The following is a 6,513-nucleotide window of genomic DNA, read 5'->3' on the forward strand; positions in this document are numbered from 1 at the left end:
AATTGATTGCTGACTACAAATATAAAAGAATAATACAACCCTTCAACCAGTTGGTAATACGTATCGCGTATCGAATTAGGAATATCTGGAGTTAAAATTAGAGACGACGGCCAAATATAGTAACAAATGGCAACTAAAGCTGACATTTTTAACCGTAGCTGTTTTATCTATTTTTATTATTACAAGAAATAAACAGCTTTTCCATAACCAGGATTGGTTTCATTCGTTGTTGTAATCGATGCAAGTCCCAAAATTAAACAATCACGAGCCCTTGTGACATTTGGTCAAAGATAAAACAACTGAAAGCAAAAAAACCTTACATAACCCCTTTTGACAAGTTCTACATAAGAACAAAAGTAAAACAAAATCCAATGAACAAGACAAATCCATCCTACAAATAAGCAAGACTAATACTCTGAAAACATCCATATTGGATATAAAGAAGCAAGCCCTTCTCCTATTCCCAGCAATGCAATTTAGCCTAGCAGAAACAATAAGAGAAAAGTAAGCAAGATAGACAGGTACTGCAGGCAGTGAAAATAACTTAACTAAAAATGTTAAAAACAATAATAACCTCGCTGATTCTCATAATCTTTGATGTATTTGTTTATTGAGACAGTTACGTCACAGAAATACAATCGAATACAAGATTCAAGTCCCAGAGATTTTCGACTCCTGGAGTTCATTGCCGTTAATTTCAAACTAGAATACATACGTTATAAGAATATATACCCCCAAAGCAAGACTACTAAGTAGCTCAAATAAATAAAGCTCACTAAATGGAGTTGTGTTAGTAATCCGCGTTTCCTTAGAAGTTCGAGATAAATTTCGATCAATCGGATATTTTTTAACTAAATGTAAAATATTTAAAAAATTTTAATTTTGTAATAAAATAAAAGGAGAAAAAACTTTAGTGATAAAGCTACCATGGAAAAATCTAATTGAGAATAAATATTAAAGCAGTATTTCATATTACCGAGTAATCGAATCAGTTTTTTTAGATTTGTCATAAAATCCGAAGCCACTTCCTTGCATGTTTGATCATTCTATCATAATGAATCAACAAATGATACAGGACTACGAAAATACCAGTCATATATACGATAGTGGTTGTAAATGGCAGCTTGTATTGAATTTTCTGGAATTATTTTGGCCATTGACAGTTCTTGTAAAGTGGGCCAAGGAGTGTCAGGGAAATTCTGAGGCGTTAATTCATTAAAGCTAAAAAATATTATGTTTTTAAAGTATTTACTCGTTTAAAAATTTATTAATGGTATTATTTTTAATATGATCGCCCAAGGAGGATAATAAATTAATCACAGGCTCCAATTCTTTATTCTTAATAGCCGTCATAACAGAAATAAGTCAACACGTTATAATAAATTTTATTTAATTATTAATATCAAACATAATAAAATAATAAATTTAATAGAATTATTTTTTTCTACGTCAAACTGGAACAGGATTTTTTTACCTGTAAGATGAAATTTAATTGGAAAATTTCCTTTATTTGGAGATTTATGATTGTTATTTTTGGTTAGAATTTTATCAAACAGAAAAATCAAATTTAAAAATTTTAGTTTAAATGCAAATGTAATTTTTCTTATGTATAACTTTAATTTGAGAGTCTTAATAATTGAAAAAATACAGCAAGATTTCAACCGTACAAAGAACAATTTGCAAATCCCAAACCTTTGAACTGATAATAAAAAACGAAAAATGGAAATTATCTATACCAGTGGTTCTCAACCTGGGGTCCGCGGACCCCTTAGGGGTCCGCGAAAGATTCTAGGGGGTCCGCGAGATTTTTCTGAAACTTTATTCAAATGTTTATATTTAATGACAACAATTTTAAATTAATATATAATAGAATTAAATCATAATTAATAATATCTCTTTTAGATATATTATAAATTAATATATTTTAATATTCAATAATACTGAGGGGGCTAAATAAATTAATATATTTTAATATTCAATAATACTGAGGAGGCTAAATTACTTTAAAGCTGAATGTAACTCAATTATTTATAAAAATCGTATATATATTTATTTTTTAGTAAAAGTTAATAAAATTTTTAAGCACGCTATTGATATGAATTCCTCGAATGTTATTAAGATACGCAAATATAATCCTGATTATATAAAATATGGGTTTATTTGTATTGATAAAGATGGATTTGAAAGCCCAAAATTTGTTGTGTGCATGAAAATTCTGTCACACAATAGCATGAAACCAACAACTCGTGTGAGACCACTTGCGCACTGTCATCCCTATATAATCCACAAAAATAAGGATTATTTATTTCTTGCGTAAAACGATGAAAAATCAAGTATTGAATCGTTTCATACAAACTTTGCCTTCTGATAATTCCATGCTATTAGCATCTTACATGATCTCATTACGTATAGCGAAAGAAAAGAAACCTCATAATATTGCCGAAAAACTTATTCTTCCTTGTTGTAAAGACATAGTACGTACTCTTAATGGCACTCATGCTGAAAATATGATTTCGGAAATACCATTATCGAATGATACTGTTCATCGACGAATTTCTGAAATGTCAGAAAATATTAAGTGCCATGTTATTGATATTATATTATTTATTTTAACAGGTGGTAGAACAAATAAAAACTTCATGCCATCAAAATTTTGCTATACAAGTTGATGAATCCACCGATGTAGCAAACTGTGCTCAATTAATAATATTTGCTTCTCAGCACTTCTCAATATAAAAAATAATCATCGCGCAAGACTGAATATTGAAGATGACATCAGGGTTTGCTTATCGACAACCGAGCCTCTTATTGAAAAAATTGCCTCGAAAAAACAATATCAACCTTCTCACTAATTTTCTCTATTGATTTAATAATAAATGTTGTTTTTAGATAAGTAAAATTTTTTTGACAAAAAACTTAATAAATATGTATGGGGTCCGCGAAATTTTTCATTTACTCACAAGGGGTCCGCGGACAAAAAAGGTTGAGAACCACTGGTTTATAGCTAATTTATCATTAAAGAATTGAAGGCTGTTTTTTCTTTAAAAGAACATCAAAATTCTTTATTTTGCAATGAGTTACAAGGTAAACAAGAAATATAATTTTTAAGACAAATACAACTTACTGAATACTAATATAATCAGGATTATATTTGCGTATCTTAATAACATTCGAGGAATTCATATCAATAGCGTGCTTAAAAATTTTATTAACTTTTACTAAAAAATAAATATATATACGATTTTTATAAATAATTGAGTTACATTCAGCTTTAAAGTAATTTAGCCTCCTCAGTATTATTGAATATTAAATATATTAATTTATTTAGCCCCCTCAGTATTATTGAATATTAAAATATTAATTTATAATATATCTAAAAGAGATATTATTAATTATGATTTAATTCTATTATATATTAATTTAAAATTGTTGTCATTAAATATAAACATTTGAATAAAGTTTCAGAAAAATCTCGCGGACCCCCTAGAATCTTTCGCGGACCCCAGGTTGAGAACCACTGCTATAAACGTTTATTAAGAGATTCGTTCAAAAGTGAAACATTTTTTAGTTCTTCTTCATTAGTTTTTAGCTGTTCTTTCAAAATATAATTAGATTTTAATTGAAGGTTAAAATTCTATAGTATTAAATTTCTATAAAAAAACATTAAAGAAATCCTCAATTTCTGATATAATATTTACAAGATCACTGTTGTCCTGAATCATTTTTGTCACCACAGTATTTTTTACAACTTATAAATAAATTTATCTTTTACTTTTATTTAATTGATTTTTTTAAAATTTAAATTTTTTCTGAGTAGATATATCTGGGAGAAAAATATTTTAGTAGAATTATTATTTACCAAGACTTTAAATGATGACATCCTTTTTTTTTTTTTTTTAAATAAAATTTCAATATTTTCATTATTAATAATGTCAGTTAATAAATTCAGAGAAGAGATTGATTTGAGATTGATTTGAGAAATCAATTGAGGAAGCCCGCTGCCTGTATGGAAAGCGAGTTCCCTCGGAGTATGGCTATTCCGATCCTTTGTCTTAGCCATACTCCTTCACGAGGATCATTTTTCTTTGTGGCGAGCATTCTTCCGAGTTCGCGCAAGAACTCGGCAGTCGCTGGGCCAACAGCTCCTGATGACTCAGCCGCAACAGGGGTGAATCTGTAGCGGTCCCCGAGGAAGGAATATTTTTTGGTTTTAAGGTTTTCCGCGATTGAGGCAGCTGCTCCAGGTGTCTGAACCGATTTAAGGAGATTCGTGCTTGAGTAAGTATCGACGCAAGTTGCGTCCCAGACCAAAGATCGTCCGGAGTTGAAAGGGAAAAGAGTCATCCCGTCAGGTCTCTTTCCATCACCTCGATCGAGACCCACTGGTTCAAGCTGTGCTGGGAAGCCTGCAGCCTTCAGAGCTCTGACGATCACGTCGTTCAGAGCGGCGTGACGTGGTCCTCTTCCGGCGGATCTCCTGCAGGATAGCGGGTGCAATCCCTTCGCATCGACCGTTTTCCCGCAGCGGCATCGGTGCTCCTGGCAAACGTCTAGTCCAAGTCTTTGTCCGATTCCAATCCTCAAAGAATCGTCGTCCAAAAAAGTCCCGAGATTTGGGCAAGGGATTGCACCAAGCCATGCTCCGCTCCCTCCACTTGAGGCTGACACCAGGCAAGCAAGGCGATGTTGATTTGCTTCTTTTTTAAGCCCTTCTGAAATTTTGGAGCAGACAATGTTATCCCAGTTCCTTTGTTTCGTTGTGTCTTCGGGGATTTTGAGTCCTGACCCGTTCCAATCCCGGCAAGCTTCATCAAATGACTCATTCCAGCGAAGTCCAATAGTGTGACGAAGGACTTGCCGTGTCAAATGGTTGCAGCTTGAGAGAGACGAAAGATATGCCGGGTACGCGACCTCCAGCGCCGATCTTAGACCGACACCCCCAAATCCAGAGGGAAGCTTACATTGCTTCCAACCGAGTTCGTCGAAGCGGACGTTGATTAGTGACTCAACAGTTTGTTTGAGAGATTTGTCTATCGAAAGTAGACTGTCGTAATGTTCGTGGCAGGGTGAACTTCGCAGTAGGTATAAAAGCTTGGGTAGTCCGATGTTGTTTCTCATCAGGAAGAAGGATGTGTGAGAGTCGAGGCATGACAATCTTTTTGCGAGGCGAGACAATTCTTCATTTTTAGAAAGTAGATGGTTCCTGAGTTCGTCTTCACTGAGTGGACATCCAAGGAAATATAGTTTATCAACTGGCACAGTCGGGATCCCGGGAAGCAGTTCGTTGAAAAACTCCTTGATAGAGAGAAAGTCGGTGTTTGAGTATGAGACATTTATTAACTCTGATTTGTTAATATTGATGTCCAATCCCAAGTGTTTTAATGCGGGAAGTGCTTGACGTAAAGAATTGTATGTTTCCTCGAATGATCCTCCAATTGTGGCATCGTCGAGATACCAGAGATTTAGTTGTGCGTCAATTGATCTCACAACATCATCAATTGTCAGGGCAAATAAGAGGGGTCCGAGCGGATCTCCCTGCTGGACACCAGTTTTTGATTTGATGATTTCATCATCAAAAACCAGAGACGTATCTTCTCCGTATGACAATTTAACAAGAGGGAAAAGCATGGGAGCCCTCTTCCAACACGTTTCCATAATGGAGTCTCTTCTGAGAGAATTGAATGCATTGGTTATGTCCAATTTGATTCCAATGCATTCGTTTGCAGTATTCTTCTGTGTGAAGAAACGCCTTGCGCATGAACCGCTGCCTCACATCCGTTCTGGATACTAACACCCATTTGTTCTGGGAAGAACTCCGCACCGAGTGGGCGGCTCACGAGGGTCGAAGCAATCTTCGCTGCGAGTCTTCTGAAATAGTTTCCGACCGCAATGGGGCGGATTCCTCCGTTGGGTTTTTTGAACGCGAGTAGCCTTGCGGAGAAGAGCAATTCTCTGGCGTACTCCGGGATGTCGCCATTCACCATTTTCCTTATTAGGTCCGTGATCGATTTAACAAGACAGCGTCCTGCTTCCGAGGTGTAAGTGGACGTTAGGTCCTTGATATGGCCGGGGCGTAACCCATCCAAGCCTCCGCTGCTGCTAGCGGCAAAGGAAGCGATTCCGTGCCGCACTTCTGATTCGGTAATCATAATCTCTTGGGTTCCTTCAGGATTCGAGAACTTTACATAATCACTCGGTGCACTTGGGTGCTTCTGAATTAAGGTATTCAGGACCTCGGGGGTGCTAGACAGCACGGTGTCATCGGACGTGATAACCCGTAGGGCTGCCCGCACATCGCCCTCCAGAAGTTTCCGATTCACTCGCTCCTTCAGTTTGTTGGGGGCATCTTTGGTGAATGCTCCTCTGGTTTTGACCGCATTGGCAATAAGTGGCTGTTCAAGTATTGCGTGTATGCTATGACTGCCGAAATTCAATATTCTTCCTTTCAGTTTCCCGGTTAAGTTTAGCCGGGGTTTGTTTCTTTACTCTGGTTATCAGATTCCGTTGTAGGTG

This window comes from Octopus sinensis, unplaced genomic scaffold (genome assembly GCF_006345805.1).
Source record: "Octopus sinensis unplaced genomic scaffold, ASM634580v1 Contig18758, whole genome shotgun sequence".
Lineage (NCBI taxonomy): Eukaryota > Metazoa > Mollusca > Cephalopoda > Octopoda > Octopodidae > Octopus > Octopus sinensis.